At 39.0% G+C, this 12,478-nt stretch overlaps 1 long non-coding RNA gene across 1 annotated transcript in view; it reads right to left on the minus strand.

Annotated features, from left to right (window-relative positions):
- Positions 1 to 2,327: 2,327 nt before the first annotated feature.
- Positions 2,328 to 12,478, minus strand: part of LOC115646129 — a 1,027,118-nt gene continuing 1,016,967 nt past the window's right edge. Inside the window, exon 3 of the long non-coding RNA XR_003998949.1 lies at positions 2,328 to 2,389. This is a non-coding gene — a long non-coding RNA (uncharacterized LOC115646129). The remainder of the gene's footprint in view (positions 2,390 to 12,478) is intronic.

Below are 12,478 nucleotides of genomic sequence, written 5' to 3' on the forward strand. Positions count from 1 at the left end.
ATGGTAAATGTTACAGGGTCTTTCAGCTTATAGACACTAAAGAGAAGCCTTCCCCCCAGCACAAATACAAATTAAAATCCTTCCAGCAAAATACACATTTGCAAATAAAGAAAACAATCGAAAAGACTAAAACACCTTTCTACTTGTACTTACTACTTGAACAGAAAATTAGAGAGCCTGTAGGTACGTCTGGTCACTCTCAGAACCCAGAGAGAACAACGGACAAACAAACAACACAAAACAAAGACTTCCCTCCACCGAGATTTGAAAGTATCTTGTCTTCTGATTGGTCCTCTGGTCAGGTGTTCCAGGTTCACTGCTAGTAACCCTTTACAGGTAAAAGAGACATTAACCCTTAACTATCTGTTTATGGCAAGTCCCAATAGCAAAAAAGGAAAGTAAATAAGGTAAAAAGTCAAGAAACCTTGGAAATAAAAAAGAAGGCTGCAAACTCTACAGAGAATTGAAGAGATAAATATTGAAGACTTTGCACCTGATCCTGAGGAAAGATGACTACCTGTAACTCCCACTGAAGTCATAAGGAGTTATAGGTGCTTAACTGCTTTCAGTGTCCTGAACTCTATGTCTGGCCTATGCTAAGAAAAAAACATTCCTATTACAGTCCTTTGCAATAAAAAGTCAATATTTATCAACTGGTACTGCATGCTGGTCTTTTAGGTAATAAGTTATTTCCTCTCCTTGGTATAAGAGAAAATTATGATATCTCAGGAAGTTTGCAAATGCTAACTTTTTAATGGCAACTGCCGTATGTGAAGATGAAAAAAAAATTGATTATTTGTATTGGTTCCAAAGTAAGGTAGAATTAATAGGGTAATATCCTATATGAAAGAAAATCTGACCCTTACTGAGAACAGAAATGATTCCAAACACAGGTTTTCTAAATCAATATTACTGATTCACTCACCTGGCTATGGAGGTTTCTGATTTCATACTTCCTATGCCGGTGGGGGCAATGGCACCAGCAGAAGCATGTATCATTTAGGGTGGGCAGTAACAAAGGAGTTACTTCAAAAATCAGGTGGGGCTCAAATATTCAAATCTGAGTTGAACTTTTAAATCCATATTGTTCATGTAGATTCAAAATTAGAGAAAACAAGTTTGGATTATGGGGACTGAGACCCAACAAACATTTTAATGAACATTGGCAAGTTTGTGTAGAGAAAACATGTCTGTGGAAGAAGTTGGGTAGCCATCTACTCCATCCCCTTCCAAAGTCTGCAAAGACAGATGACTTACTTTATCTCTCTATCCCACTATTTTGTAGATGGCAAGATGGATGTGTTTCTCTCTAAATTCTCTTGCCAGTAAATACCTTGGCATACATGAGTGGCTTCCCTCCACCTACCAATTCAATTGCTGCAGAACCAGGTGAGTTTTCTCCATTTCTGCTACTGCTGCTTCTGTCAGTAGCCTTTACCTGACTCAGGAACTGGGAGATGCTATGGAGTGCAGTGCACTAACAGGAAAACCCCATTCTGGGGTTCATGCTATTTCATTTGAGTTTTTGAGTTCATATGAACCCAGAGTTCAAGAAAGCCAGAAATTTTAAAAATGTGCAAATGGAATCCATCAATAAGTTCACCCAAACCCATGAAAACTGAAATTAATTGGTTTGAAACCGCTTTAGTAATTACTGAGAAATTTCGTAAAGACTTGTCTCATCCTATATTTGTGACTGACTACAACACTGTACCCCACTTTCACAACCTCGCATAGACAAAGTAAGTGCTCTCAGACAATGATAGATGGCAGATTGCTACACTCTGACTTTAAAGAAATTGAAATAAAGCACCAGCTGGAAACAAATAATGGAAATGTGAATGGGCTGTTTCAGGACACATGTAAATGTAAACAGTCCACAACAGTGACAGAGGAACTGAAAAGAAAAAAAGTTTTAAAATATCAGATTCCAAATCCTGAAAAGTAAATTAATTTATTCTTATATGACAGATTGGTGTGTAGCATTGAGAAACATTTTGGCACTTATAAAGGAAGTCGGAATGAATCAGTAGTTGAAACCTTACAACACAACACTTATTTACTGATGAAGAAGTTTATGGGCAAGATTATGATTGCAGTAATTCCTTTGAAGAAAATGGGCTTGATCATGCCCCTTGATACAAAGGATAGAATTATACTTCCTTGTGCCAGTGAAAGAAGTTGTAGCCCAGAGAGGATCCAAAGAAGGGAACTCCACTCTCTGATGAAAAACTCCAGGAAAGCATAGCTATAATTTGTATTCAGCACTTGATAGAAATCCTTCTAATAGAGGATAGATTCATAGATGACAAGGCCAGAAGGGACTACTGTGATCGGCTAGCCTGACCTTCTGTATAATACTACTACAGAACTTCCCCATAAATAATTCCTTTTTAACTAGAATATAGCTTAAAAAACCCCAACTTTGATTTAAAAATTACCCATGATGGAGAGTCCACCACAAGTCATGTTAAATTGTTCCAACAGTTATTTATTCTACCTTTGTCTGCTAGGCTGAAGAGCTATTATTAAATACCATGTAGATATCTATAGATTGTGATCAAGTGACCCTTTGACCTTCTCGTTGTTAAAATAAATAAGGTCTGGTCGGTTTATACTTGGGTGGCTAGCACAAGTCGTCACCTGTGCTGCTGTAGTCACACTGCTATTTTTAGCACTCTAGCTTGAGCAAAGCTAATGTGTATCTGCCTACCCATGCTGGGAAGCACACTTCCAACTGTAGTGTAGCCATATCCTATAAGGCATGTTTTCTCATTTTATAATCATCTTTGTGGCTTTTTTCTGAACCCTCTCCAATGTATGAAGGTACCTTTTCAATTGCGGACACCAGAACTACACACAATACTCCAGTGTAAAATACAGAAGTAATATAACATCTCTACTTCTATTTGAGATTCTCACTTGCACATCAATGCATTAGCCTTTTTGGCCACAGTGTCACACTGGAAGCTCATATTCAGCTGATTATCTACCAGGATCCCCAAATCTTTTTCAGAATAACTGATTTCCGGAGTTCCCCCATCTTGTACATCCTACTTTCTTTGTTCCTAGATATATGTGCTAGCATTTAGACATATTAAAATGCATGCTGTTTGCTTGCATCCAGTTTTCCATTACTGACCTATCCTGTTCATTATTTATCACTGCCCTGATCTTTGTGACATCTATCAGTTAGCCTGTTTTAAATCCATTTAATCTGTGCCATGTTAATTTTGTATCTAGTTTTTTAATCAAAATGTAATGCAGTACCAAGTCAAATGTCTTACAGAAGTCTACCTAAATTACATCAATCCTAGTACCTTTATTAATCAAACTTGTAAGCTCATCAAATAAAGATTTCAAGTTAGTTTGACAGGATCTATTTCCCATAAGCCCATGTTGACTGGCATTAATTACATAACCCTCTTTTAATTCTTTATTAATCGAGTCCCATATCAGCCACTCCATTATCTTGCTCAGGATGGGTCTCAGACTGACAGGGCTAAAATTACCAGTGTCATCCCACTTACTCTTTTTAAATACTGGCACAACATTCACTTTTTTCCAGACTTCTGGAACTTCCTAAGTGTTCCACAACTTAGAAAATCAACATTGATGGTCCAGTGAGCCCCTCAGCCAGCTCTTTTAAAAGCTCTTAGACACAAGTTATCCAGACCTGCTAATTAAAAAAAATCTAACTTTATTTGTTGCTGTTTAACACCTTCCTGAGATACCAGTGGAATGGAAAGAATGTCATCATCATTAGCAGGAAGAACTGGAAGTGCTAATGGATAAATACAACTATGACATTGTTGGCATCACTGAACTTGGTGGGATAATACATGATTGGAATGTTGGTATGGATGGGTACAGCTTGCTTAGGAGGAATAGATGGGGGAAAGGGGAGGAAGTGGTGCCTTATATATTAATAAAGTACACACTTGGACTGAGGTGGAGATGGACATAGGAGACGGAAGTGTTGAGAGTCTCTGGGTTAGGCTAAAAGGGGTGAAAAACAAGAGTGATGTCATGCTAGGAGTCTACTACAGGCCATCTAACCAGGTGGAAGAGGTGAATGAGGTTTTTTTAAACAACTAACAAAATCATCCAAAGCCCAAGATTTGGTGGTGATGGGGGACTTTAACTATCCAGATCTATGTTGGGAAAATAACACAGTGAGGCACAGACTATCCAATAAGTTCTTGGTCTGCATTCCAAACAACTTTTTATTTCAGAAGGTTGAAAAAGCTGCTAGGGGAGAAGCTGTTCTAGATTTGATTTTAACATATAGGGAGGAACTCACTGAGAATTTGAAAGTGGAAGCCAGCTTGGGTGAAAGTGATCATGAAATCATAGAGTTCACAATTCTAAGGAAGGGTAGAAGGGAGTACAGCAAAATAGAGACAATGGATTTCAGGAAGGTGGATTTTGGTAAGCTCAGAGAGCTGATAGGTAAGGTCCCATGGGAATCAAGACTGAGGGGAAAAACGACAGCAGTGGAGGACTAAAATTTGAAGCCCCTAGGCCCTCAAAAAATTGCCGCCTCCTCCCCAGCTCACCTCTGCTCCCCCGCAGTAATCCTGGGAGGGGGGAGAAGGGGAGTTGTGGCATTCTCGGGGGATGGCAGCGGTGGGGTGGAGATGAGCTGGGCCAGGGAGCGGTTCTCTGCCCCCCCCAAAGAGTTACTCCCCGTGCCCACCGGCCCCAGGTTCACCTCCGCTATCCCCTGATTGTGCCGCTACTCTCTTCTCCCTCCCTCCCAGTGCTTTCACGCAGCAAGCCTGGAAGGGAGGGAGGAGAAGGGGAGTTGTGGTATGCTTGGCAGATGGCGGCGGTGGAGAGGAGATGAGATGGCGCGCCGCTACTCTCTTCTCCCTCCCTCCCAGCACTTTTGCAAGGCAAGCCTGGGAGGGAGGTGGAAGGAGAGAAGAGTGGTGCGCCTGGGGGAGGAGGCGGGCCAGGGATTTGGGGAAGGGGCGGAGTTGGGGAGAGGTCATTAGCAAATTTGCCGCTCCTGCAAATTTGCCGCCCTAGGCCTAGGCCTTGAGGGCCTATGCAATAATAAGCCGCTGGTTGGCAGTATTTGAAAGGAACACTGTTAAGGTTCCAAAAGCAAGCTATTCCACTGGGTAGGAAAGATGGAGAATGAGGCAAAAGACCAGCTTGGCTTAACCATGAGATCTTGCATGATTTAAAAAATAAAAAGGAGTCATAAAAAAATGGAAACTATGACAAATTACAAAGGATGAATATAGGCAAACAACATAGGAATGCAGGGGCAAGATTAGAAAGGCAAAGGCATAAAATGAGCTCAACTAGCTATGGGAATAAAGGGAATCAAGAAGACTTTTTATCAATACATTAGAAGCAAAAGGAAGACCAAGGACAGGGTAGGCCCGCTGCTCAGTGAGGAGGGAGAAACAGTACCAGGAAACTTGGAAATGGCAGAGATGCTCAATGACTTTGTTTCAGTCTCCACCGAGAAGTCTGAAGGAATGCCTAACATAGTGAACGCTAATGGGAAGGGGATAGGTTTAGAAGATCAAGTAAAAAAAGAACAAGTTAAAAATCACTTAGAAAAGTTAGATGCCTGCAAGTCACCAGTGCCTGATGACATGTGTCCTAGAATACTCAAGAAGCTAATAGAGGAGGTATCTGAGCTTTTAGCTATTATCTTTGGAAAATCATGGGAGACAGGAGAGATTCCAGAAGACTGGAAAAGGGCAAATATAGTGCCCATCTATAAAAAAGGAAATAAAAACAACCCAGCAAACTAAAGACCAGTTAGTCTAACTTCTATACCAGGGAAGATAATGGAGCAAGTAATTAAGGAAATCATCTGCAAACACTTGAAAGGAATCATAGAATGTTAGGGCTAGAAGGGACCTCAGCTGGACATCTAATCCAACCCCCTGCTCAAAGCAGGACCAATCACACGGCAGATTTTTACCTATTTCCTAAATGGGCCCTTCATGGATTGAACTCACAATGCTGGGTTTAGCAGGCCCATGCTCAAACCACTGAGCTATTCTTCCTCCTTCGGTAGCTTTTTTTGACAGGATAATGAGTCTTGTGGATAAGGGAGAGGCAGTGGCTGTGGTATACCTAGATATTAGTAGGGTATTTGATATGGTCTCGTATGATATTTTTATCAATAAACTAAGCAAATACAACTAAGATGGGGCTACTATAAGGTGGGTGCATAACTGGCTGGATAACCATACTCAGAGAGTAGTTATTAATGATTCCCCGTCCTGCTGGAAAGGTAGAACAAGTGGGGTTCCACAGGGGTCTGTTTTGGGATCGGCTCTGTTCAATATCTTCATCAACGACTTAGCTATTGGCATAGAAAGTATGCTTATTAAGTTTGTAGATTATACCAAACTGGGAGGGATTGCAACTGCTTTGGAGGATAGGGTCATAATTCAAAATGATCTGGACAAATTGGAGAAATGATCTGAGGTAAACAGGAGAAAGTTTAATAAAGACAAATGCAAAGTGCTCCATTTAGGAAGGAACAATCAGTTTCACACATACAGAATGAGAAGAGACTGTCTAGGAAGGAGTACAGCAGAAAGAGATCTAGGGGTTATAGTGGACCACAAGCTAAATATGAGTCAACAGTGTGATGCTGTTGCAAAAAAAGTAAAGATGATTCTGGAATGCATTAACAGATGTGCTGAGAGCAAGACATGAGAAGTCATTCTTCCACTCTACTCTTCACTGGTTAGGCCTCAACTGGAATATTGTGTCCAGTTCTGGGCACCACATTTCAAGAAAGATTTGGAGAAATTGGGAGAGGGTCCAGAAAAGAGCAACAAGAATGATTAAAGATCTAGAGAACAGGAAGGAAGGCTGAATGAATTGGGTTTGTTTAGTTCGGAAAAGAGAAGACTGAGAGGGGACATGATAGCAGTTTTCAAGTATTTAAAAGGGTGTCATAAGGAGGAGGGAGAAAACTTGTTCATCTTAGCCTCTAAGGATAGAACAAGAAGCAATGGGCTTAAACTGCAGCAAGGGAGGTTTAAGTTGGACATTAGGAAAAAGTTCCTAACAGTCAGGGTGGTTAAACACTGGAATAAAATGCCTAGGGAGGTTGTGGAATCTCCATCTCTGGAGATTTTTAAGAGTAGGTTAGATAAATGTCTATCTGAGATGGTCTAGACAGTATTTGGTCCTGCCATGAGGGGAGGGAACTGGACTCGATGACCTCTTGAGGTCCCTTCCAGCCCTAGAATCTATGAATCTATGAATTATCATGACATCAGCACACCATCTGGCTTTCCCCCACATATAGAACAGAAATATTTATCTTCTCCCTTCTCCCTTTTCTGCATTATTATTAATAATTCTACCATTTCCATCTAGTAATAGACCAATATCATTGCTAGTGTACTTCTGTTTTTTAATTATTTTAAATCTCCTTCTTATTGTTTGTAATTCTGCTAGTCATAGATTTCTTCTTGTATCCCTTTGCTTCCCTTATCAATTTTCTACAATTCCTAGCTTCTGATTTATATTCATTACTATTGACTTCCACTTTTAGCCTTTTTAACTGCAGACACCAGAACTGGATACACTAGTCCAGTGTCAAAAAAAGAAGTAATATAATCTGTCTACTCCTATTCAAAATTCCCTGTTATACATCAAAGCATTAGCTTTTTGGTTATATTATTTTATAGGTCACTTCATTCTTCCCATAAGCTGGGTCAGTTTTTTAACCAGTATGGACTTCTTCCTTGATTGTAGAATTTTGGCTTTTGGGGATTTTAGTAAAGTGTTCTTAAACAATTCCCAATTATCATTCAGATTTTTCTGATTAAATTCTTCCTCCCAACTTATTTTCATCCACTGGAGTTTTGTGTGTTTTGCATGACCGCAGTCTTTTGAGTGGAATTTTGGCTCTTTGCCAAATTTGTTGACAGAAACCAGTATGACTTTGAGTTAGGTCAGTGGAGTTACTCTGGATTTTCAACCAGTGTGTGAACAGTAAGTAAATTTAGCCTTTACTGCTAACATCATAATATCTCATATGTGTCATGTTACAAATACAGGGTCAAATTCTTCACTTAGAAGTCCAGTAGAGGGCTGTGTATTAATGTCACAATTCAAACTCCCAATTAGAAAATGCTATATTAGAGTTTCAATATCTATGCATTGAAACCCTCATATTAGAGCAGATTCAGAGAAGAGCCAGGAGATGATTAAAGGATTAGAAAACATGCCTTATAGTGACAGACTCAAGGAGCTCAATATATTTAGCTTAACAAAGGAAAGGTTATGGGGTGACTTGATTATAATCTATTGGTATCTAGTTGGGGGAAAATATTTAATATTCAATCTATCAAGGAAAGGTAAAACACAATCCAATGGCTGGATGTTGAAGCTAGACAAATTCACATTGGAAATAAAGAGTAAATTTTTAACCATTGGAACTGTTTACCAAGGGGCATAGTGGATTCTTCATCACTGACAATTTTCAAATTAAGATTGGATGTTTTTCTAAAAGCCACGCTCTACATATTATTTTGGTGAAGTTCTATATAAGTTATATATTACACAGGAGGTCAGACTAGATGATCACAATAGTCCCTTCTGGCCATAGAATCTATGAATAAGTTTGTCCAATACTGATGCTGGTAAAGATACACATGATAACTGTTGAAGGAAATGTGAAAAACTCAGTGTCATGGAAATGCATGACATCTTTTCAAGTTCCTTTAAGTTCCTTCCAAATAAAAACACAGGAGGCCAAATTCATGGTTAGTTTAACTGCACTGAAGACAAAGAAATTACACTAGGGTTGAATTTGACCCAGAAGAACAGAGAGAAAGAGTGAAAGAGAAAGGGAGACAGAGCATGTATGTCAAAGACTAAATCTTTCCATTTTTGGAAATACAAATAAATAGTCAGATGACGTCTTTACAATTTAGCCTCATAGATGTGTAAACCTTTTGAAAGCCATTTTTGAGCATGTAGGGACAAACAGCAAACAAACGTGCAGCTATTTTTATTTTTTTTTAAGTTTCACTGGAATCTGACCTTGAAGAAGAGCTGATTGATTGTATCTGAGTCCAGCTGGATAACTCCAACTCACACAATCTGAGTTCAATTTTTTTATCCACAGCCTGCATCACTCTTACAAAGTATGGCGTTTAAGACCACATTGCCTTGGCAAAAATTTACAAAAACTTTCTGAGAATCTTCCATTGACGGTACCAGCTCAGAGGCATTTGGTCTGCTGGACTTGCTCACTTTTGATGTGATTTATTGAAAATATGTAGCAATAATTTAATTATTTTAAGAATTATAGTTATGGATTTGAAATATGAATTATATATATCAGAGTATGTGGTTTATTTTCCATTATTGTAAATTTAAATGATCTTTAATTTGTTTTAACTATTGCAAGTTTTCTACCTTATATACGAGAGGCTGTGATTGCGTCATCTCTTCTTTGATTTTGGACAAACAATGTGCATCTGTTGTGAGTTCATTTGAATAGCTCAATGCATGTATATCCTGATGAAATACTGCCATAGACACAATGTAGCCATGCTACACTAATATGTTTGCTAAACCGATCAATAATAAGATTGATCAGTCCTTTACTTGGCCAAGTTAATCATGCTATTGATCAGCTTAGCAAACATATTGCTTTTCTTGTGTAGCATTGCTATACAAAGTATCCTCCCTCCCCCCACATTCCATTCTCTGGATATGTGGAGGTTTCAAGGAGTGAAATATAACATTTTCTACAGTAAGTGCTCCTATTATTTCAGGGTCATCTTTTATAGATAACAAATACTGTTCATGACTGAAGTATTTAGATTCCTTAACCGTTTCTGACAAGTTTGTCAGCAGTTGTTAAATCATTGTAATTTTCAGAACCTTTCTCTACAAAGTTCACATGATACTCAATTCTGTCTCTGGCTTTAATGAGGTCCTCTTTCTGATACTAGATACATGAGATTCCCCCAGCATATGAATGTGTCCTATAAAAGAGTCTGTTACTTTAGAGGTTTCAGTGTTTTTCAGAGAAAATCATTTAATTGCAGAGAATCTATCAATACAACAAGAAGATACAGATCTTGGGGTGTTTTATTAGCACTGAGTTTGGAATGTAACTTTGGAGTAACAATCTCAATAATACCAAATTAGCATTAATGGAATTTTATGGTTAAATTCTTATACACAGTGTCAGAAATATACCCCTTTTCTTTTCACCTGTGAAGAGGGGCTCATGGGATTTATGCAGTGCCTCTTTTATGGTTCATGTACTTTCTTATCTTGTACTGGACCCTGAAAGTTTCTGGTAAACTGTCATATCAGGCTACATTTAACACAGATCTAGATGTGGATTTCTCAAACAGTTTTTACAGTGTAGACCATATTTTAGTTTAGATATTACCTCCTGGACAATTCCCTTATCCCCGCCAGTAACACAGAATCCTTATGGTAACTTCAGTGAGTGCTTACATGGAAGAGTAATATTAGGAAACTATGCAATGCAGTTCCTTTGCTGTTTTTCAATATATATCTTAATGTAGTTAGCAACTGGAAGGAAGGAGGAGAGCCAGCACTACATGACCAGTCATGGCTCTGCTAGTCACTTGCAAGTGCTTTGCAAGCCAGAGGCAGTTTGTGGAGGACAGTTTGTGAATTGCTGATTCCCATATATGATCTCATTAATGGCATACCTTCAGTGACAGTGGCATACATATTTTTTAAAAGTCTTATGGGCTGATCTTCAGCTGATATAAATTCTTATCGTTAATTTGGGATCTGCTCCTCAGTGTTTCTCTTTGTGGTTTATAAGCTATATTATGCTATATTTTACCCTTAAGACAAACACTTTCAAGACTAGTCATGTTCCTAAGGCCTTTTGGTAGGAGGGAAAGGTATTTGCAGAGGATAATTATCATGCTACTGGTATTTGAGTGACCCTGAGGAAGAGATGATGTAATGTTAGCATGGAAATGACTAAACTAATGCCTATGCTAAGCCTCTGACCATGGTCAGGTGAACTTTATGTTTCCAGAACCCTGAGCAAACTCAGATAGGATGAGTGCTCATGAAGTCAATAAAATAGTGTGACTTCTCCTCTGACTCATGGTTCTTACTAAATGTACCTGATTCCAAACTCAATCTCAAGCTTTGCATACAGTTCCAGAGCAGCTGGATAATTGAGCTAAAATGTCAGAACTGAAATAGCTAACAGTGTCGTCTTTTAAATGGTCATAATTAGCCTCAGAAATTAAAACCTACTTGAGGTGAATGAAGTTATTTTACACCTTTCTTAGATCTACTCTGCTTGTCTTTCTAGCTGAAAAAGTCAAACAGCAAGATCCTCAGTTCATATTCGGAATGTTACTCCCACAGCCATTATGATTGGAAATGAAAACCAAATATTTCAAAATATGCCACTAATTGTGAATGACTCAAATAATGGGTCCACAAATTGACTCAGAAGAGTGCTGAGAACATGCATCTCCAATTAATTTCAGATCAAGTTGTGGGTGCTCAGTATCTCTGAAAATCGGGCCCAATGTGTCTGAGGTTGGACACCCAAAAATAGAGGCACTTGAAATCAGTAGTTACTATAGAAAATGTCACCCTAAGTTAATTTAAAATGAAAACCTGAATCCTGTTTTAACTTAGACTATCAGATGAGAGCTGACAAGGTTTGTATTACTGTTTGCAGCTCTTGGTGACCTCTGTTTTTTTCAGTATGTTTAGGGGCACTATTGCAGTCAGAAATGAGTATCTGTGGCTACTAAGAGGAGTACCATGTCTGGTCTCAATTCCAACTCATGCCTAGCCTTTCAAGAACCACCCCAACTCTCCAGGTGAACCTTTTCACTGTGCTCCCTCTGCTCCCCCATGCCTATCTTTCATAAAGGAAAACATCAGAAAAGAAACAGCAGCAGTAAAAGCAGAATTGAATGGGGCAGGGAGCCTAGAGGTGTTTCAGGCTGAAGAAGCATGCAAGGGTCTTAGTGGAGGTGAGGAAGCCAACTGAGTGTCAGTCTGTTCAGAGAGATCTCTTTTTCTGGGGCAGGGGAGGGCTTTCACATGAAGGGAAAAATATGAGACAGAGGAGGAGAGAAGAAAGGGAGACAGGGATTATAAATTAGTAGAGAGAGGAGAAAAGAGGTGAACTAAGTCTTCTTGCTTCTCATGCTTCTCCTTAGGATTCTAAGGAAGCGTAGGATGTTGGGCAGAGACTCTTAGGTTAACTAGGTGTAGTTAATATATGCAAATAGTACTCTTAGCAGGAATTCTCCTGTACTTGACACTGTGTTTTAGTAGAGGAGAGATCCTGTCAATTACAGTTCTCCCTCAATCCACCATGTCTGAGGTTTTTTCCCCCTTCCCTTTGACTTTTTTTGTGGTAGTTTCTAATAAATTATTGTGATCTTTACATATCAAAGACTGGGAGATTTTGTGTTGGGTGGGTTGATTGAATTTTGTGCTT

This window comes from Gopherus evgoodei, chromosome 2 (assembly GCF_007399415.2).
Source record: "Gopherus evgoodei ecotype Sinaloan lineage chromosome 2, rGopEvg1_v1.p, whole genome shotgun sequence".
NCBI classification, from domain to species: Eukaryota; Metazoa; Chordata; order Testudines; family Testudinidae; genus Gopherus; species Gopherus evgoodei.